Genomic DNA, 23,358 nt, shown 5'->3' on the forward strand with positions numbered 1-23,358 from the left:
AAGTCCCCAGCAACTATAAAACCTACGAAACAACAAGGCACAAGTGTCGCTGTTCTGTATGTGGAAGTGTGATTCAACGTACACATTTGGCACGGTTCTTCTTCAATAAGACAAGAAATTTTAAATACCATTTATACTGAAGCAATTTAAAAAATATAAATACTATAAATGCGTAAGGAAACCAGAATTACACTCTAATACAAGAACACAAGCCAGATGCTTTGTTGACTGAACCTGTAATGACGCATTATTTAAGACATTGAAATAATTAAAAAAAAGGGAATTTTTTCACCTTCATATATATTGACGAAAAGCACTCTGATCATTACAATATCTCCATTCGAACAACATCTGCTATCCAGCCCATCAAACAACTGCATAAAACATGGAACAAGCACTCCCTACTACAACATCTCAACACCGACTCACTACTACCACATCTCGACAAGCACTGACTACTGCCACATCTCGACAAGCACTGCCAGTGGAGGCGGCGGAATAAAACTCTTTGGCGCAATCTCTGGCGCTGTGGCTCAGTGTAGCCACCTTTCATATGCCCTTCCTCCACGGGCCAGAATTTGATGGTATTTTTGCCAGCATTGGTGGTGAAAATACCACCAAATTCGTCCACAAAATTACAGACAAAAATAAAAGATAATATTAATACGTAAATATCACATAATTAGACAAAATTTTGGCTTTGCACTGACCTTTCAATAAACTAATATATAAAGTACAGTAAGCAATACAAATTCTTTCATACATGTGACTTTACATAATAGTTTACACAATACACAAAAATCAGTTTATACAAATGTTCACATAAAATGCTTTCAATGATTCAAAAAAAAAAAAAAAAAACAAGTAGTTGATAGTTCCAGCAGTAGCACCCAGCAATGGTCAACAGGTGCAAATACCAACAAGTGACGTCATTTTAGTAAAAGCAGTTCCATCAGTGACACCCAGCAATGTTGAACAGGTGTAGACACCAACAAGTGACATTATTTCAGTAGAAGCAGTTCCATTAGTGGCACCCAGTAATGTTGAGCAGGTGCAAACACCAACAAGTGACATTATGTCAGTAGAAACAGTTCCATCAGTGGCACCCAGCAATGTTGAGCAGGTGCAGACAGCAACAAGTGGCATCATTTCAGTAGAAGCAGTTCCATCTGTGGCACCCAGTAATGTTGAACAGGTGCAGACAGCAGTCCATAATATTCACTATCACTAATCACACTGTTCATCAGAGTTTATCAGCAGAAATTAAACATGTCCTAGTGGCACCAATCATGTAGAAAAAGTGCAAGTAACAGTCCATAATATTCACTATCACTAATCACACAGTTCATCAGCAGAAATTAAACATTTCTAAGTGTCACACATCAATGTTGAACAGGTGCAGGTATGAACAACAGTTTGAATGCACACACAATTGCTTTTACAAAATTATTATCAATGCTCTTACACTCAACAAACAAATTATAATAAACACACAAATGATATCAGATAATTGTCATATTAACTATTACAAATACACAAATATCAGTAAACCTATAATATTTATGGGTGTCAGTGCAAGCCACTACAAACAAGTAAGATAATATTTAGGAGATAGGTCGGTAGCAATTATCTGGGATTAGGAAAGGAAAACACACAAAACACACTCACTCATCTTACATCCACATTAAGTGCTACTGTGTAATTGAATAGTGTTAACTGTGTGAATGCAATTCTGTCAAAATTTGATGTTCAAGTTGTGTATCAAGAAGTAGTGGCACAGTGTATAACAGTCAATAATAGTTAGTCAACGTCATAGTCATCATGTCAAGACCAATGTTTGCCAAGCCAATCAAATGTACGGTTGCTGAACAACTGCCAGTGTGCCAAGTTATGCAAATACTTCCTCTCTCCAAAAAACGTAGTGATTTAACAAAGTATGTGTATAGACAATCTTCCTTCTACTTGAGTGTTCTAGTCTGCCATCTTCATCCTCCTTGTTTCATATAAACCAACAAAAAAAAATATGCTCCTCACTTACTTCACCTCTTATCCACCAAAACTCCAATAATCATTACATAATCTTAATACTTCAATAATATCTCTTACATCAATACATATAAACCTTATCATCAATATCATTTACCGTACCTCTCGTCCACCAAAACTCCAATAATCATCAACTTCACACAATCTCAATACCTCAATAATACCTCTTCAATACGTCGATACATATAAACCTTATTGCCAATATCATTTCACTTCCATAACAACTCTTTCCTCTAGTCAGTCTCCTCGAACAAGTACAGACAAAATCCTAGTGCAAACTTCAATTTATCATCCCATGCAATCCGAAGACACAATGTCCACACACAACCTCTGTGTAATCCATCTGACTCAAATCTTTCTACTCATTATGAATCATAAAATACATTTTGGTTACCTTGTCCATCATTAAATAAAAGAAATGCCTACATGACCTCTAACAGCCTTTAGTTTGAATAACTTTCAGTAAGTAAGTACGAGTACGGAGTGTGAATGATCAAAATATTTCACAGTGTGTACACCACTTCAAGAATCATGGCAGAAGCAAACGTGGAGTATTTTTTGTATCAAGTGTCACTTGCTATTTCAATTGCTCACGAAGAATGCAGTGTAATAATTGTTAATGGTCTAAACCTAGTATTGGTATGTCATGTCGTTAGCTTCCTTCCTATTAGCATAAATTTATACAGCTTTCATAAAACCTCCAGCTCATGTGACTTGTATGAAGTTTCTTGTACTAATGTCGTACGTCGAATTAGAGCAGTTCATTTTCTTATCTTAAAAATATAAGGCACTGAGCGTAAGCAAAACATGCAACAGCGAGTAAATATACCAGTAGAGAACAGAATGTCAACAAGTGGATGCAGCACAATCCCTATAACGAGGCTCTGCCAAGCGAACACTCTATAATTAATACCATAGTGTGACCTAAACTCTATGTTTGTACACAGTATATCAGCATTTCTATATACCAAATTAAAGAGTAGTTATGACAACAAAACAGAAATGTGTAAATATGCAATCCATACGCAAAGCAGCAAATATGTATCTTACATAATAAACAGGTCATTAGCATCATATCAGCATAAGCAAATAAATGTTCATATGTAATCTTAATAAGTAAACATGAAGGTGCAAGCAGATAAATCACAAAGTGTAACCCACATACATAACCATATCAGCACAATTAATCATGTGACAATTATAATTTAAATAAATAAGCACAGCAGGCACATAATAAAAAAATATGACATCAGTGAAAAAGCAGTGCAGCCAAGCGATGCATAATATACACAAGTAACAACCCTGTTCATTAATCAATCATTGTCAAATTCAGCAAATGTACACAAGCACGTCGCTTCACAAGTAAATTTATAGAACAAATAAATAAGCACAGCAGGCACATAATAAAAAAATATGACATCAGTGAAAAAGCAGTGCAGCCAAGCGATGCATAATATACACAAGTAACAACCCTGTTCATTAATCAATCATTGTCAAATTCAGCAAATGTACACAAGCACGTCGCTTCACAAGTAAATTTATAGAACATAAAATTTAGCACAAAGTATGAATCACGTAATCGCGAGCAGCAAATTACGTCTAAAGTACGTACCTAAGTGGAAATATGTTACCTGAAAAATAAACTCAATTAATAGTTACCTTTTTAGTTTATTAGTTTCTTCTTCGAAATTACATTCTTCCTGAAAATTTCTCGATAGCAAGTCCTCTTAACGTGGGACACACACTGAATTTACCTGAAGGTCTTAAATATTTTATACAACCGTATCCTGAAAAATACTGAACGTTAATAACATAATTTATCAAGTCACTATAGCTTTATACTGAATTTAATCCGAGAAATTAGACTGTGTATTTGTTTACGACTGTCAGTGCATTCGCACTGAGCGCTCGATCAGCTGTAGGTACGCGTGACGTAGGAAGTAATTGTTTGCGGTCAACGACTGCCTTGTGCGGCGCGCAGACTTGACTGTTGCTTTGAGTATGTGCCGCCGCCAAAACACAGCGCGGTATCCTTGTATTCTCTGCATGTTTACGTATAACTGTTGGTTTCTCGAAAGTATGTCATTCCACAAAAATTTTAACGTTCGATATGTGATGTATTCCCTTAGAGCGCCGAGATTTAAGAGTTTCTACTTCGACAGTGTTATCATGAATAATTTTGCGAATTCTATATGGACCGTTATAAAGCAGAAAAAATTTGCGACACAAGCCCTTTCCTTTGTGAGACAAACGATGAGACTTAATTAACACCTTTTGGCCAACTGAAAAAGTTTTTAAACGACCAGGACGCTTAGCTGATTTCTCTCTTCTAGCAGCCGCAGATGCAATATTTCGTAGAGCCAGATTGACAACTTCAGAATGCCGCAGTTTCCGTGTAGGCGGAAAAGGAACGATTTCAGATATGCGATTTGTCGGTGCTTTATTTTTTAATATCAATATAGGCGGTAAAGAAGTTGAATCATTAGAGAGTTCATTCAGAATGTTTTGAAAAATATGAAGATACTGATCCCACGTTCTGTGATTCTGATGACAATAAAGTCGACACAATTTATTGATTTCCTTCATCTATCTCTCGGAAGCGTTAGATTGAGGGTGAAAAAGTGAAATGAAAATTGGTTTAATCTTACGACGCCGTAGAGTACGAAGCCAAATTTTAGAACGAAACTGTGATCCATTATCTGATATAACCTTATCAACATGACCCACTTCTTTAAGAAAATTTTTGATGAAAGCATTAGATACTGAACGGGCTGTTGCTTTGCGTAAAGGTGTAAAACACACATATTTTGATGTCAATTCCACTGCTACCAAAATGTACGCAAAACCATTAGTAGAACGAACCACTGGACCGAACAAATCGACTGCAGCCATGTCCTTTAATTTCGCTGGAATGATAGGAAACAACGGTGCTCTGTGAGAAATAGTTGGCGGCTTAGCCTTTTGACATAATTTGCATTTGGCAAGAACAGATCGAATACGTTTTTCCATATTACTGAAGTAGCAATTTTCTCGTAATTTATGAAAGCATTTTCTGGGACCAAAATGTGCATAACTGAAATGCGTATACCAAATAAGTTTATTAACCCACTCATCAGGAATACAAACTAACCAAACAGAGTTGTCGACCGATTTTCGTTTAAAAAGAATCTCATTACGAACTAAATAATACTGTCTGATCGCTACGCTTTCCTTTCTCCTCCACTTCTCCTTAATGTCCTTCCAGATTGGATCCTTATTTTGCTCCTTAGCGATGTCCTGGAGCGAAGACGAAATAAAATTCTCAAACGCAACACCTTGAATATACATCAAACAATAATTGTTTTCTTTGCAGTCCTCTTCAGCATTTTGTTTCAAACCCATAGGTGCACGTGATAAAGCATCAGCAACAATATTTGAAGAACCCTGTATGTAAACAATACTAAAATCAAATTCCTGTAGATACAACGCCCATCGTGACAATCTTCCATGAGTTAATTTTGTTGACATAAGAAATTCCAGAGCTCGATGATCGGTGTAAACCTTAGTATGTCTGCCAAACAAAAATGTCCGAAATTTTGTGAAAGCCCAAACAACAGCCAAAGCTTCAAGTTCCGTAATCGAATAATTCTTTTCGGATTTAGAGAGAACACGACTTCCAAATGCAATAGTCTTCTGTACTACAACGCTGTTTTCTTCTATCTCTTGAAATAAATGTGCACCTAGGCCTTTGTATGATGAGTCCGTCGCCAAACAAAAATCTTTAGATAAATCCGGATGTGAAAGAAGTGGAGCAGCAACTAAAGCATCACGAAGTTGTTCAAATTCTGATTGAGCTTCCTCATCCCAACACCAATTAGAATTCTTTCCAGATAGTTCACATAAACGAGGTGTTGCCAAATTGTCCAATCTAACAAAGCGTCTAAGAAAATTACAGACACCAAGGAAACTACGAACATCACGTTTTGTGGTAGGAACAGCATAATTACGAATTGCGTCTAGCTTCTCTGGATCAGGGAGAAAACCTTCTGTAGAAATAATGTGACCAAGAAATTTCACCTGAGAACGACCAAATTCAGATTTTTCCAAGTTCACTGTAATGCCAACTCTTGCAAAAATACGTAATAATGAATCCAAAATTTTGTTATGCTCACTCCAAGAACGTTTAGCAATAAGAATATCGTCAACATATGAAGTAATATTGTCACGAAGATAAACAGGTAAAATTTCGTTTAAACTACGAATGAATGCTGCTGAAGATACAGTAAGTCCAAACGGTAATTTCCGAAACTGGTAACAGTTACCAAAGGCTAAAAAGGCAGTATATTTTCTACAATCAGGGTGGAGTTCTATTTGCCAAAAACTTGCGCGCATATCAATCGTGGATAAAACTTTAATTCCATGGAAATGTTGAAGAAGTTCATCTAAATTTTGTGGGCGGTCAGTTTCAGGAATGATGATATTATTTATCTGTCTGGAATCCAGAACCAAACGAATTGACCCATCCTTTTTAAGAACGACGTGTAATGGGCTGGTATAAGGACTGACTGCTGGCTCAATAATGCCTTGATCTAACATGTATTGAAGTTCACTCTTAACCTTGTCTCTGTAAGCCAAAGGAATAGCGTACGTTTTCCCGCGAAATGGTGTGTGTTCTTTTACTTTAAACAAATATTGTAAGCCTTGTATAGTTCCTGTGTGATGACTAAATACTGTAGCATGTGAAGTCAAAATTTGGTGCAGTTCTTCTCTTGCAACGTCATCTGGCACTTCAGCTCTCTTAACCTTTTCATTGATTAATTCTTCGCTATTAATTATATCATCCATCGCGTCTCTGTATCTATTGTCGTTGTAATGAATGAACACATTGTCGTCATAATGTTCAACGAAAATATCAGAAGTAAGAAACCTTAAACATTTTGTATCTGATTCAGATCTTGTTAAACACTCGAAAAATTTCAAACATTTCGGCATTCCGGCAACAGTCAAATTCACACTTCCTTCTTTAAAGTTTAAAATTGCCTTATGTGTGTTAAGAAACTCCATACCTAATATAATTTGTGTATTGAGTAATGGAACAATAATAAAATTAGCAGAAAATTCGTATCCTTGACAAATGAAATTTAGGTTGGTCTGTTGTTTAACTTCCACACATTTTCCAGAAATAGCGCCTCGAATTGTAGTTTTAGAAACAGGTAACACAGGACAAGCAATAGCTCTTACACATATAGGAAAAACTGATTCACTAATGACATTCAATGGGCTCCCAGAGTCTAAAACTGCAGTGAACTTATTCTTACCCACACATACTTCAATAACAGGATGTAAAAATGCGTCTACATTATTTTCCTTTTCGTCTAGCAATATGTCTCTCATGTCTTCCAAACGTACGTAGTGTAAAGTTGTTGTGTCATTACTTTCTGAACCGTCTATATTGCTGCCAGAAGCCGAAGCTACAAGTCATTGTCGATTGCTTGCGTCACGTCTTTGATTATTCGCGTCACCTCGCGGATCAATTTCTACGATTTGCACTTGTCTCTCTGAAGTTCTGTCACGTGGAGGATGCCAATTAGGTCCCTCCTGTCTGTTAGATGCAAATTCTTGGTTGTGTCTGTTATTAAAATTTCTATTTTCCTGTCTGTCTGCATGACTACTTCTTGTGTAATTTCGACTGTCACTTCTGAAATTATTGTTGTATCTACTACCCTGGTTATTTCTGTAGTAAGAATTTCTATTACTGTATGAATCACTTCTATCTTGATGATACCGATTACTGTTTCCGTATGATTGATCATTCCGGTAGGAATTACCGTTATTATAATTGTCTGTGTAATTTCTGTTATAACGTCTGCTATTGTCATAAGGCTGGTATCTATTGTCCTGTCTGTTTCGTCTGTCATTCTCAAAATTACCCATATAACGCCCGTTCCGATCACTATCCCTTTTCTCTGAAAATCTATTGTAATTGCTGTTACTGAAAAAATTACAAGAAGTCCCGTCCTCGTTGTCATACTCAAGTTCTTGTAGCAAAGTCTTAAAAGTCTCAATGTCGTCTTTACATCTTCCGGCTAAAGCAATTTGTCTTATGGATTGTGGCAGCTTAGTTAAACAAATGCGAATTAATTCAGTCGGGCTATAAGGGTTGGACAGGAACTGATTCTTTCGAATCATGTCTTCAAAGTATTCTGCCGGCGTGCGGAACTGTTTAAAATTACGCTGCATAATAAGACTGTGTTTGACTCTGTCTTGCGTGTTTTCGGACCAATATGCCGATAGAAATGCATGATAAAAATTATTTAAATTATTACAATCTCTAATAAGTGCGCGCATCCGCGTCGCCGGTTCGTTTTCTAAATATCCACACATAAATTCCAGTTTGTGACTTAGTGGCCAATTTGGTGGAAGTGAGTACATAAACTGATCTAACCATAAACATGGATGTATGTCGTTCTTAGAATTGCGAAAGATCTTAAATTTCCGAACAGTCAAAAAGTGTTTATAGTCAAAATTTTCGCCTCGTGGCGACAAAGACCTACCTCGTCTGTCCCAGTCCGAATGTCGATTATTGTCAAGTTCGTGCGCCTGGCGCTCTCTTGTTGCATCCCGTAAATGAAATAAATTATTTTCTTCAAAGCCCTCTGCTATCTGTGATTCTAAATTTCTTCTGCTGTCTTTTCCTACGATTTCGCCTTCAATTTGTTTGACTTGCTTTCGTAATGCCTCAACTTCCCTTTTAACGCGTTCATTAAATTTTCCCTGATTTTCAACATGTTTATTTATGTTCTGATACTCTTCAGTTTCTGCAAATGGTAATGGAGCTTATCATCCAAATCTCTGTCCCCATTTAAGCTACGACTTGTCAATTTATCTGAAATCTCCTCAACTCTTTCCGATAAGTCAATTAATTGTTCTTTCTGTTTATTGACGTCTTCCGTAAGTGTCGCGACTCGGGTTTCAGTATTAACACATTTAGTAGTTAACTGTTCATACTGTTGTGTTAGGTTATTTAATCTGTCATTTGGTACGGAATCCTCGATTCTCTCAAATATTTCTTCCTTATCATGTGCACGTTGTAAATTTAACTCTGAAAATTTTTGTACTATCGCGCGATCTCTTTCTTCCTGTTCTCTATCCTGTTCCTTTTGTCTGATTTCTATTGAAATTAATCTATTATTGTGAGCATTCAAAATCGGTTGTACTTCCTCTCTAATTTCTTTCTTTAATTCATCTTTCATGTTTTTGAAACATGTCCCTATTCGTGAATCTAACCGTGTTTCCATTGTTTCCATCTCTGTTTCTAAACGTGTTGCCACTGTTTTTAATTCAGATCCTAACCGCACTTCCCCCATGAACCATGGACCTTGCCGTTGGTGGGGATGCTTGCGTGCCTCAGCGATACAGATGGCCGTACCGTAGGTGCAACCACAACGGAGGGGTATCTGTTGAGAGGCCAGACAAACATGTGGTTCCTGAAGAGGGGCAGCAGCCTTTTCAGTAGTTGCAGGGGCAACAGTCTGGATGATTGACTGATCTGGCCTTGTAACATTAACCAAAACGGCCTTGCTGTTCTGGTACTGCGAACGGCTGAAAGCAAGGGGAAACTACAGTCGTAATTTTTCCCGAGGACATGCAGCTTTACTGTATGATTAAATGATGATGGCGTCCTCTTGGGTAAAATATTCCGGAGGTAAAATAGTCCCCCATTCGGATCTCCGGGCGGGGACTACTCAAGAGGACGTCGTTATCAGGAGAAAGAAAACTGGCATTCTACGGATCGGAGCGTGGAATGTCAGATCCCTTAATCGGGCAGGTAGGTTAGAAAATTTAAAAAGGGAAATGGATAGGTTAAAGTTAGATATAGTGGGAATTAGTGAAGTTCGGTGGCAGGAGGAACAAGACTTTTGGTCAGGTGATTACAGGGTTATAAATACAAAATCAAATAGGGGTAATGCAAGAGTAGGTTTAATAATGAATAAAAAATATAGGAGTGCGGGTTAGCTACTACAAACAGCATAGTGAACGCATTATTGTGGCCAAGATAGACACAAAGCCCATGCCTACTACAGTAGTACAAGTTTGTATGCCAACTAGCTCTGCAGCTGATGAAGAAATTGATGAAATGTATGACGAGATAAAAGAAATTATTCAGGTAGTGAAGGGAGACGAAAATTTAATAGTCATGGGTGACTGGAATTCGTCAGTAGGAAAAGGGAGAGAAGGAAACATAGTAGGTGAATATGGATTGGGGGGAAGAAATGAAAGAGGAAGCCGCCTTGTAGAATTTTGCACAGAGCATAACTTAATCATAGCTAACACTTGGTTCAAGAATCATAAAAGAAGGTTGTATACCTGGAAGAATCCTGGAGATACTAATAGGTATCAGATAGATTATATAATGGTAAGACAGAGATTTAGGAACCAGGTTTTAAATTGTAAGACATTTCCAGGGGCAGATGTGGATTCTGACCACAATCTATTGGTTATGAACTGCAGATTGAAACTGAAGAAACTGCAAAAAGGTGGGAATTTAAGGAGATGGGACCTGGATAAACTGAAAGAAGCAGAGGTTGTACAGAGTTTCAGGGAGAGCATAAGGGAACAATTGACAGGAATGGGGGAAAGAAATACAGTAGAAGAAGAATGGGTAGCTCTGAGGGATGAAGTAGTGAAGGCAGCAGAGGATCAAGTAGGTAAAAAGACGAGGGCTAATAGAAATCCTTGGGTAACAGAAGAAATATTGAATTTAATTGATGAAAGGAGAAAATATAAAAATGCAGTAAATGAAGCAGGCAAAAGGGAATACAAACTTCTCAAAAATGAGATCGACAGAAAGTGCAAAATGGCTAAGCAGGGATGGCTAGAGGACAAATGTAAGGATGTAGAGGCTTGTCTCACTAGGGGTAAGATAGATACTGCCTACAGGAAAATTAAAGAGACCTTTGGAGAGAAGAGAACCACTTGTATGAATATCAAGAGCTCTGGTGGCAACCCAGTTCTAAGCAAAGAAGGGAAGGCAGAAAGGTGGAAGGAGTATATAGAGGGTTTATACAAGGGCGATGTACTTGAGGACAATATTATGGAAATGGAAGAGGATGTAGATGAAGACGAAATGGGAGATACGATACTGCGTGAAGAGTTTGACAGAGCACTGAAAGACCTGAGTCGAAACAAGGCCCCAGGAGTAGACAACATTCCATTAGAACTACTGATGGCCTTGGGAGAGCCAGTCATGACAAAACTCTACCATCTGGTGAGCAAGATGTATGAGACAGGCGAAATACCCACAGACTTCAAGAAGAATATAATAATTCCAATCCCAAAGAAAGCAGGTGTTGACAGATGTGAAAATTACTGAACTATCAGTTTAATAAGTCACAGCTGCAAAATACTAACGCGAATTCTTTACAGACGAATGGAAAAACTGGTAGAAGCGGACCTCGGGGAAGATCAGTTTGGATTCCGTAGAAATGTTGGAACACGTGAGGCAATACTAACCTTACGACTTATCTTAGAAGAAAGATTAAGAAAAGGCAAACCTACGTTTCTAGCATTTGTAGACTTAGAGAAAGCTTTTGACAACGTTAACTGGAATACTCTCTTTCAAATTCTGAAGGTGGCAGGGGTAAAATACAGGGAGCGAAAGGCTATTTACAATTTGTACAGCAACCAGAGGGCAGTTATAAGAGTCGAGGGGCATGAAAGGGAAGCAGTCGTTGGGAAAGGAGTGAAACAGGGTTGTAGCCTCTCCCCGATGTTATTCAATCTGTATATTGAGCAGGCATTAAAGGAAACAAAAGAAAAATTCGGAGTAGGTATTAAAATTCATGGAGAAGAAGTAAAAACTTTGAGGTTCGCCGATGACATTGTAATTCTGTCAGAGACAGCAAAGGACTTGGAAGAGCAGTTGAACGGAATGGACAGTGTCTTGAAAGGAGGATATAACATGAACATCAACAAAAGCAAAACGAGGATAATGGAATGTAGTCAAATTAAATCGGGTGATGCTGAGGGGATTAGATTAGGAAATGAGACACTTAAAGTAGTAAAGGAGTTTTGCTATTTAGGGAGTAAAATAACTGATGATGGTCGAAGTAGAGAGGATATAAAATGTAGACTGGCAATGGCAAGGAAATCGTTTCTCAAAAAGAGAAATTTGTTAACATCGAGTATAGATTTAAGTGTCAGGAAGTCGTTTCTGAAAGTATTTGTATGGAGTGTAGCCATGTATGGAAGTGAAACATGGACGATAACCAGTTTGGACAAGAGGAGAATAGAAGCTTTCGAAATGTGGTGCTACAGAAGAATGCTGAAGATAAGTTGGGTAGATCACGTAACTAATGAGGAGGTATTGAATTGGATTGGGGAGAAGAGAAGTTTGTGGCACAACTTGACTAGAAGAAGGGATCGGTTGGTAGGACATGTTTTGAGGCATCAAGGGATCACAAATTTAGCGTTGGAGGGCAGCGTGGAGGGTAAAAATCGTAGAGGGAGACCAAGAGATCAATACACTAAGCAGATTCAGAAGGATGTAGGTTGCAGTAGGTACTGGGAGATGAAGAAGCTTGCACAGGATAGAGTAGCATGGAGAGCTACATCAAACCAGTCTCAGGACTGAAGACCACAACAACAACAACCGTGTTTCCATTGTTCCCATATCAGTTTCTAACTGTGTTGCCAAAGTTCCCATCTGTGTTTTTAATTCAGATCTTAACTGTGTTTCCATTGTTCCCATATCAGTTTTAATTGTTCCTATTTGTGATCCCTGTGAGTCTAACCGTGTTTTTAATTCAGATCCCAAATTTAATATTACACCCATCAACTGCTCCATATTAACTGGTTCAAAATTATTTTCGCCCCTAACATTTCCCGCAAAACCACTTTCCTTCGTCATAGCTGTAAAGCTATCAGTGTTGGATACTATTCCAAAATCTTCTGTCATTAATCTCGTATTCTGAAAATTTTTTGATTGTGAAAAATTTTGAAATGGTTCCGGACTATTTTCCCGACTTATTAAATTGTTTTCAACTTCATTATTCATCATACTTTTCTCCTGTGTTGGCGAGTTCGCCATGTTAACAATTTCGTCATTCTCACTATTCATCATTTTTGCCTTTTTCATTGATCGCGTAATCATTTACAAAAAATACAAAACTCGTCACTATACGAAAATTACACACAATGACTATCACCAACAATATCATTCACACGAAATGCTTCCCTCAATCACGATTAACGAACAATTGAAATAATTGCACTAAATTGTCAAACCCGTAGGCAAGACAACAAAAATTAACTACTGCAAAAAAATACCGTTAGAAGAATGACAATTACCAAATCTACACATGCAATATAGACTACAATTACTAAACTACAAATTACTACAACAATACTACTGTCTGCTATTTATACAATCAGAAGAATTCCAAGGGACGATCCGAAGCAGCGGTCGCCACGTGCATGGGGGCTTAATTATATAGATATGAAATGCAAATACTTTTAATTTTTAGTAGTTGTCTGTCCGATTACGAAGTCTCGTAAACGGTTGGCCCTGACTGGTACTTGTACGCAATCTGACTGCATAGAATAACAACAAGGAATGAAAGGAAATTTCCGTTAACACAATTAATTAAGTCCCCAGCAACTATAAAACCTACGAAACAACAAGGCACAAGTGTCGCTGTTCTGTATGTGGAAGTGTGATTCAACGTACACATCTGGCACGGTTCTTCTTCAATAAGACAAGAAATTTTAAATACCATTTATACTGAAGCAATTAAAAAAATATAAATACTATAATTGCGTAAGGAAACCAGAATTACACTCTAATACAAGAACACAAGCCAGATGCTTTGTTGACAGAACCTGTAATGACGCATTATTTAAGACATTGAAATAATAAAAAAAAGGGAATTTTTTTACCTTCATATATATTGACGAAAAGCACTCTGATCATTACAATATCTCCATTCGAACAACATCTGCTGTCTAGCCCATCAAACAACTGCATAAAACATGGAACAAGCACTCCCTACTACAGCATCTCAACACCGACTCACTACTACAACATCTCGACAAGCACTGACTACTGCCACATCTCGACAAGCACTGCCAGTGGAGGCGGCTGAATAAAACTCTTTGGCGCAATCTCTGGCGCTGTGGCTCAGTGTAGCCACCTATTACATTTATGAAAATGGAATGATGGATGTTATGTTGAACAGCTGTTATACGAAACCCTAGCAACAGTGAAAAAATTATTTCCCGCTTGTTTGAGTATCTATTGTTTGGATTTCTTGCATCAGATGTTGTATCCATCCTAGTACCACGCCGGCCGGTGTGGCTGAGCGGTTCTAGGCGCTTCAGTCTGGAACCGCGCGGCCGCTACGGTCGCAGGTTCGAATCCTGCCTCGAACATGGATGTATGTGATGTCCTTAGATTAGTTAGGTTTAAGTAGTTCTAAGTTCTAGGGGACTGATGACCTCAGATGTTAAGTCCCAAAGTACTCAGAGCCATTTGAACCTAGTACCACCCTGGTCAATGTGACCCCTTAAGCACCTGGAATGTCGTATCTCCTTTGTTTGCAATGCTTTTTTTTTCTCAAAATGTATGACTTTCTTTCTCTGAGTCAGTTGTATCCAGTGATATTTCCTTCAGATTTACGTTTAAAACACATAAAAATTTATAAACGGTTATTTGCACTGAGTGCCACTGGGGTCAATATGACCAAATCTAAATTTCTTTTTGTTTCTCGATCATAATATTTACGAAAATAGAATAGTTACTATTACACTGAACAACTGTAATGTATGTTTTTATGTTAGTTGATTAAAATACGCCATAATATCCGGCCTTATGTCCCCAGTGATACTCAGTGAGACAGAAAAATGTTGGTAGTAGGAGGGTTAAATGCAAAACTTTTTAATATAATACATTTTGAAAACGGGCTTTAAAGTATAAACTAATTACTCTTAGCCCAAACAGGTTCCTGACACCATGCAGATAGTCCTGAAAATTTGTGATTGTGAATTTGTAATAGCTATGAAAATAATTGTAGAATTTAAAACAAAAGACGTGGAACGCCTATAATAGATAATATTATTAATTATAATAGATAATAGTAAGTAGTGAATTGTTCATGCATCTGTTATGTATTGGGTGCGCTCCACGTTTTTAGCTTTAAATTCCAAAAGCATTTTCATTGCTATTAAAAATTCACAACAAATTCTCAGGACTATCTCTATGGGGCTATGTATCTGTATGCAACTAGGAGAAATTATTTTCTATTTTTTAGTACGGTTTAAAAATATGTTATATTACAAAGTCTTTATTCAAATAATTTTAAATCTTTATTTTGTGAACTGTATAAATTAGTCGATACGTTTAGATTGCTTTTATCCTTACTTTCACTTTTGAGTAAGCAGAGATGAAACACAAAATTGTGAAATCTAAGAGATATGTGATATAATAATTAGCATTATATCTCTGTGAAGTAGCGAAGATGATATTGCACCAGGGGGAAGTGATATGGAGATCGAATCGATTAGTCGCCTCGATAGGGGGAAGAGCATAGTCAGCCGCTCGGCAGCAGAGGCCGCCAAAGGATGGGTTAAACCTCGGGTCAACGGCTGCTTTAAATAGCGCGCACCGCGGCTGAAAGAGACTTCACATACTTATACGAATCACTCCTTTACGCGCCTACTGGAGCACAAAAACGTCTGATATGCTCCTGCTTTAAAAGACTCCGACTGAAAAGTGGGGTATCAGCTGCCTCAGTCTACCTTTCTCAGCACCTTTCGACATTCTTCCAAAACTTTTGCCACGCGATCATATTCACGGTCTTCTTAACATGCAACTCACATCTCACTTCCACAAGCTCCACTAACTGTTACTCGCTCACATCCGCTATTCCATCCCTGTAAGTCGCTCGTACACATCCACTACCACTTGCCTCTTCTCTCTCTTTCACGAAGCCCAGCTCTTTGTCATTATCTCTTCGTGTCTCTCTAATTGTCACTGTCTCTTCTCTCACAGCCACAGTCTCCCTCGTTCTGCCATACTACTACTGCCTCCTCCCAATGTCACTGTTTCACTATTGCTCTCTCTTTCTGCCACTATCGCATTCATTCCCTCCCATTGCTGCTGTCTTTCACTGTCAGTACCTCTCTCTTCCTCGTTGCCATTGTCGTAGACTCTGACTCACGTTATCACTGACTCTTACCGACTTCTACTTTCTTCTTATATTTATCTCTCTCCCACTGACTGTCGCCTTCACTCTTTTCCTAGCACTGTTCTGTCACTGTCAACTACGTTCCATTGCCACAGTCTCTCTCTTTTTCACTCACACTGCCATTGTCTCCTTCGCTCTTTTTGTACCGCAAACATCGTGTACTACGTTCCAGTATTTACTACTTTTCCGTCTCTTTCCCAGCGCCACTACTCGTTTATTTCAGCATGATAGCATGCCAGAATATTTGGGAAAATTTTTAAAGGTGCTGAGGAAGTTGGACTGAGGCAGATGGTACCCCATTTTTCAGTCTGAGTCTTTAAAACAGGAGCGTATTAGCCTTTATTGTGCTCCGATAGGAATATTTTTCCGCTGGCTTCCTTGTTTATCCTGTTGCAGCAGTGCATGTCACGCCTATGAGAAGAACTTTATGAGTAAGTGAATGTGAAATTGAAATAACGCAATATTAATTTAGCACCTGAGATCGGATTTGACGTGCACAAAAATTTTGCGTGTGCTTCAGTACTACAACATGGAGTTACTAGAACCCTTACGACGATAACGGAGACACTGTAAAGCATATTCCTCCGCGTTACGTCACTTTATAAACTACGTTTTCGCCTCACACCGTATTTGACATGTACAAGTGGGGTAATTTTGAACCTCTGTTCAAGTTTGCTCGAGATCGAGATGTTAGAAATATATCATAAAAATTACAGCCATTTGTTGTGCATAGCCGTCTTGGAATCCACGGCTCGGTTTTGGTATCCAAAAACCCTGTTTTTCGGGTTTTCTCAGAAATCGCCCATGAACTAAATGGTGCGTTCATAAGCCCTTGAAGGAGCGCTATACACCACATACCAGGCAGAAAGAACCACCCGATTTGCTTCATATGACTAAGCTGGAGGAACTGTGCAATGTTCAAACTGTGACACTGTATTGTAGGATAATTACAGTAAGACGATCCTTCTGGTGGGTATACAAATGGTCCATAGCCCAAGGACTATCCAAAGCACTACCACCAGTAAAACCGGAAGTACGAGTCCCAGAAAAATGCCTTGTTTATGCGCGGCGTTTTGGAATATACGAGTACTAGGTAGCGCATACTATCGCATGCGTACCACTACCCCCATTTTAAGAGATTGAATGTAGACCGGATGAGTGCTGCAGTTTGACCAGTATCATCGCACGGGCATCAGTCTAGGGGCTTCCACTGACTAGTAGGCACAAGACCAGACAGAAATCTCAATTTCGCAACTGGTCGAAAATCCTAATGTTCGAAGTAGATGGTGATCTGTAAATATAGTCAGGCATGAAGATATATAATGTTCGAGCGCAATCACAAATTTCTACGGCGGAGCAAACTTTGCTGCAGTTACTGCAGTAGAGGGGATGTGATCGTTGGAAATTCTGCGCGAACTCTCCCTTTAAATGATAGTTATTCAATTATCGCAATTGATGCACTTCCTCTTAGAGCGTTTGGTCAATATTGGCGAAGTCCGGGGCTCGTGTGGTTAATGGTGATGAGGCAGGTAAGCCTTGCGATCCATGTTCGACAAACGGCTTAGGGAGGAGTCTACTTCTATTTGTAACAAAATATGAAAGAGCACCAGTTGCTGAAATGTAAGTATGCCAGTTTCTCCTCTGTCCTTCACCTCAGCAAGCCACCACTTTTTAATAACGTTCAGGTAAATGTGCTGTTTATTGGACCATCAAAAACTGCAAGCCAAACGGATAGTTGGCTGTCAACGCTGCCCATATCATCAAATGTGGTGGGCAGCGCTTGAGTTGTTAAAAAAATGTTCGGTTTTTCTTTACCCACGAAAAGGCTTTAGGATTACTCGAGCTCTCATAAATCGTATCCTCATCACAGAACGTGTGTGATCGTCATTCGAAAAACGAGCACGTGCTAACATGCTACAGTCGCTCACTGAGGCAGGACGTAAACATACAGTACGTTCCTGATCCGGTCTCGCACAAACCGTGTCAATTCATTAACTTTTATCATTGTCTTACGTGAAAGAATAAAAGGGTTTAAGCCCCATTCTGTAGCTCTTTTTTAAAATGTCGTTGCAAACAAAAAATATCACTTTTTTGAATAAAGGAAACTTTGTCTTAATACCTGGACCTTCCTTGATTGAGAAATGAAACAGAACAAAGCTTACTGAAAAGAAAATAATTCATTCAGGCCACAAAATTGCTCTGAGTTCGAAAATATGGATTTTATTGCAATGGTGCTATTGAATAACTTTGAATTGAAATTTGTAACGTATCAACTACAAAAAGTAATTCCATCTGACTGCCGGAGCCTTTAGGTAAAAAAACACATGCTATCGGGCTTCCCAGCTATTTGTTCACAGTGAGGAAGAATACTTATGACAATAATGTACGAACACAATATGTCTGCCAATGGTTTCCAGTAACAAAACTTCATGTATTTTCCATTAATATGAGCACTTAGCAGAGTATGAAAACTATAGAATTGTATCACTGCTGTTAGCACCCAGAATAACCTAATTATTTACCTTGTTAAATCATATCATTCTATATTCTTAACACTGTATGTGACTGTCAATCTACCTTGTCGTGAAATAGACCAAAACTTTTATCAGATGTCCAGTGTGAAGTAGTGGTTGGAGGAGGAATGCCTTAATGTGCGTGTTGTATATCGTCAAATGACAGTTTGCACAGTCAAGGTTTATGCCAAAGCACATTAAAAATGGAATTCCTTTTGAATTGTGTGGAAAGTCGAACGTCTTACAGGAAATTTGTGAATATGGATGGAAAATCACTGTCATGGAGGTGAGTTTTACCCTCTTCTTTTTAATGTCGTTCAATAACATGGGTCTATTCAGTCGTTAAAGCACGAAAACTTGGTAGCTGCAAAGATGCAGGCAAGTTGTTCACTTTCTGCTGGCGAAATAAATTTACACCGTCGGAACTAGACTGACAAGAGAAGGTTTGGCAATACATCATCGATTATCGCCAAATTGTGCACCATTGTCCTGGAATTAATTCCAAATTTCTGAACAGGTCCAAATTGTGCACCATAGTCCTGGAATTAATTCCAAATTTCTGAACAGTGTCTTGTTGCGACAGGGTGTAAGACACAGCTGATTGTAGGCCATTGAAATCTGCTACCTCATTGGAGCCGTTCGACAAAACCTCCTGAAAACGGTTACGATTTCCATCCACTTTTTATCTCTCGATTTTCTCTGCATTTTTGTCACTAATGAGTGTGCCACTTTATAACGTTTTGCAGCATTTAGAACTGTGCAAGGAAGAAATATAAGCAGTCAGATACCTTACTTCACTGAGTGCGCCTACTCGCCATCACTGATTTTGTAAAAGCTGGACCTGCGCAGAAATGGAAGTGACAGAAGTGGGAGTTAGTTTAGGAAAAAAATTGACCCGGGCCGGATGAGAAATGAACGATTCACGTTAGCTTAGTAGCCATGCAGCGGTTGACGCAGTGGAGAGAACACCTAAACTGGAAAGAACAAACAGTCACAGCTTGCCGGAAATCGCTCTCCTCCCTACATGCAGTTCAAAAATTTAGAAAAATATTTCCAACCCATGTTAAACAAAAATTAGTCCAAACACTAGTCTTGCCTAATCTTTACTACTGTGATGTAGTTCAACACGGCACAAATAGTGAAAATTCGAGATGCCTCGAGCTAGTGATGAATGCTTGCGTTAGATACATATGCAATATACGGTTGTATGATCATATCAGTCCTTCATACTCCCAGCTAGGTTGGATATGCCCACATAAGGCACGCGATCTCCACACGATGTGCTTACTTCATCGATTTCTTAGCCACTGGTGCCCCCAATACTTATCTTCTCACATTAAACACCTATCATCATTCCACAACCGCAATACCAGATCGGATACGTCTAGCATCTTGGCTGTACCTTTACATAACACGAAATCTTTCTCCGTGTCATTCTCCATCTCAGCCATACGACTATGGAACGCGCTCCCCTGTGATCTGCGTCTTATCCAGAACCACTCAACATTCAAGAGGGAACTCAAGACGTACATATTAGGGACGGTATAGCCACCATTGTTGAGCCCCTCTCATCTTTTTCTTTCTCCTCTCCATCATAGCTCCGAATTTTACCATTCTATTTCTCTTCCTCTAACCTATCTACCTCTTCTATATCTCTTTCACCCCATTCTATCGTCTTATGTCTCTGCTTGATGAGAATAACTCACAAGCTGCAAGAATATGACGAGTAAATTCCCAACTAGCAATAGGACTGACATTCATAAAAGAAAAATATGTTTACTTTCATATACATAGCCATTACTATAATTATTATTATTATTCTTGATTGTTATAATTATTTTTCTTTCTCCTCTCCATCATAGCTTCGAATTTTACCATTCTATTTCTCTTCCTCTAACCTATCCACCTCTTCTATATCTGTTTCACCCCATTCTATCGTCTTATGTCTCTGCTTGATGAGAATAACTCACAAGCTGCAAGAATATAACGAGTAAATTCCCAACTAGCAATAGGACTGACATGCATAAAAGAAAAATATGTTTACTTTCATATACATAGTCATTACTATAATTATTATTATTATTCTTGATTGTTATAATTATTTTTTGATTGTTATAATTATCATTGTACTACTTTTATAATCTCTATTTTTTTCTTTGACATTAATACTGTATAACATGTTATACGTCCTTAATGTTCTGTAGAAACTGAAAATTGTTGAATCTGAGTATGCCTGGTTAGGTGTAAGAGAGGGCCTGAAGGCACTAATCTTGCCAGGTAAAATAAATGCATGGAAAAAAATAAAAATAAAAGGTAATCCGTAGGTTTTGGGATCGAGACTCTATGCTGAAAGACTTTTACTTTTTATTTTCAATTTTTACGGCAGTTACACTGTAGATAAACCGAAATAATGCTCCGTATATTGTGCGATTTAGTATTTTAATTAAAGGTTTGAAAAGAAAGGCAAACGAAAGGCTAGACGTATGGGACATTCCATTTCGGAAATCGTTAGGGAATTCAATATTCTAAGATCCACAGAGTCAAGAGGGTACCGAGAATACCAATTCCAGGCATTACGTCTCACCACGGACAACGCAGTGGCCGACGGCCTTCTCTTAACAATCGAGAGCAGCGGCGCTTGCGTAGGGGTGTCACTTCTGCCAGACAACCAACACTGCGTGAAATTACCGCAGAAATAAATATGGGACGTACGACGAACGTATCCGTTAGCACAGTGCGACGAAATCTGCCGTTAATGGGGTATGGTAGCAGACGATCGGCGCGAGTGTCTTTGCTAACAGCACGACATCGCCTACAGGACCCCTTCTGGGAGCATGACCATGTAGGCTGGAGCCTACACGACTGGGAAACCGCGGCCCGATTCCAGTTGGTAAGAGCTGATACGCGGGTTCGAATGTGGCGCAGACGTGACGAAGCCATGAAACCAAGTTGTCAACAAGGTACTGTGCAAGCTGGTGGTGCCTCCATAATGGTGTCGGCTGTGTTGACATGGAATCGACTGGGTCCTCTGGATCAGCTGAACCGATCATTGACTGCAGACTGTTTGCGGCCATTCATGGAATTCATGTTAGCAAATAGCAATGCGCCATGTCTCCGGGCCACAATTGTCCGCGATTGGTATGAAGAAATTTCCGGACAATTTGAAAGTCTACCCCTTGTTTGTTAAGCTGACTGATTTTGATGTAAGAAATATCTCGCTTTAATACATGCGGACGCAGTGCTCCATGGTTGCCATTTCTACCGTTATGTATCTAATTCTTTCAATTAGGCCCGATGAATTGAGATATGGGTAACCAAACCTGCTAGAAAAGATAGTATTCTAATTTAAAAATGAAGCAACGAATAACGCAACATCGGTGAATGGCCAAGGAACAATACGTGCACATTAGGGACGGTAAGACTTTCTTTTTCTGAGACTATGAATTCAGTTAGTCGCATGAAGTGCATAATGCATACAATGGATATGCCTGGATTGAAAATTCATAGAATATAGTCATTATCTCAGTGGTATGGATGAAGGATACTAAATAACGCTAAGAGAGGATTTCAATTATCATTCTGATTTATTTCAATAATACTTAAGGAAACTGTTACTCTCTGTGACAAAACATTTAAGAAAACTATTACTCTCTGTGATAAAACATTTAAGGAAACTATTACTCCTTGTGACAAAACATACATGAAATCTATTCACTATCTCTTGCATCTCGTCATACAGGAAACACAGACAACACTTAGTCGCCAGTACATCTACTAATGATTAAAATGGGTGAAAATGGATGTTACTGAATGGTGGCCTCTTAACACCATTTAGTTATTGTCGCACCTATTTAACGCGCGGAGTAAGGAAGGATATTACCTTTCACTCTCTCACACATTACTTGTGTTACTACACATGCAGATACCATGCGGATTAAGTTCATGCTGAAACCGCGTATTATGCAACCGCAATGCACCGTGAGCAAACCAGCCCAGGTTTCATGACTCCCCATTATTCATACTATGATTAACGAATGGCAAATCCAGTGACTGCCGCTATGAATGCTGGCAACACGTGGCCAAGTTCGACAACAAAGAAACGAGTAAAGTAAACCGTTGAATCATGAAAAATTTATATTGCTTGTATCCAGAACGAAACTATGCAACAAATGAAACAGTACTGAACCTATCCGCTATTGACCTAAGAACAAGAACCGTTGGTTCATGCCCTCAATCACCTCGCGCCTAAAACCGCTAGTTGAAACACATAAATCTGAAAAATTTCTACAAATAAAATATCGCTGAACGTTTCCTGGTATTAATTCACACCCGAACATGCTTCATAATCAATGTTACCCCAAAAAACCTACATTATGAATAACTTTTCTCACCATCAGTGACGAGCGCCGCACCCCTGCGTCCGTCTCGTTCAATCGGCGGCCCCAGAGTGTTCTAACATGACGCGTTCCAGGACCAACCGCCGACCGTTCAAAAAATTGTTGGTGGGTGTAGGACCTCAGTGAGAACCAACCTCACAAACTCTGCCCTGCTCATCCCCACTATCTTTGGAATCACGA

Source organism: Schistocerca nitens, chromosome 9 (assembly GCF_023898315.1).
Source record: "Schistocerca nitens isolate TAMUIC-IGC-003100 chromosome 9, iqSchNite1.1, whole genome shotgun sequence".
Taxonomy (NCBI): domain Eukaryota; kingdom Metazoa; phylum Arthropoda; class Insecta; order Orthoptera; family Acrididae; genus Schistocerca; species Schistocerca nitens.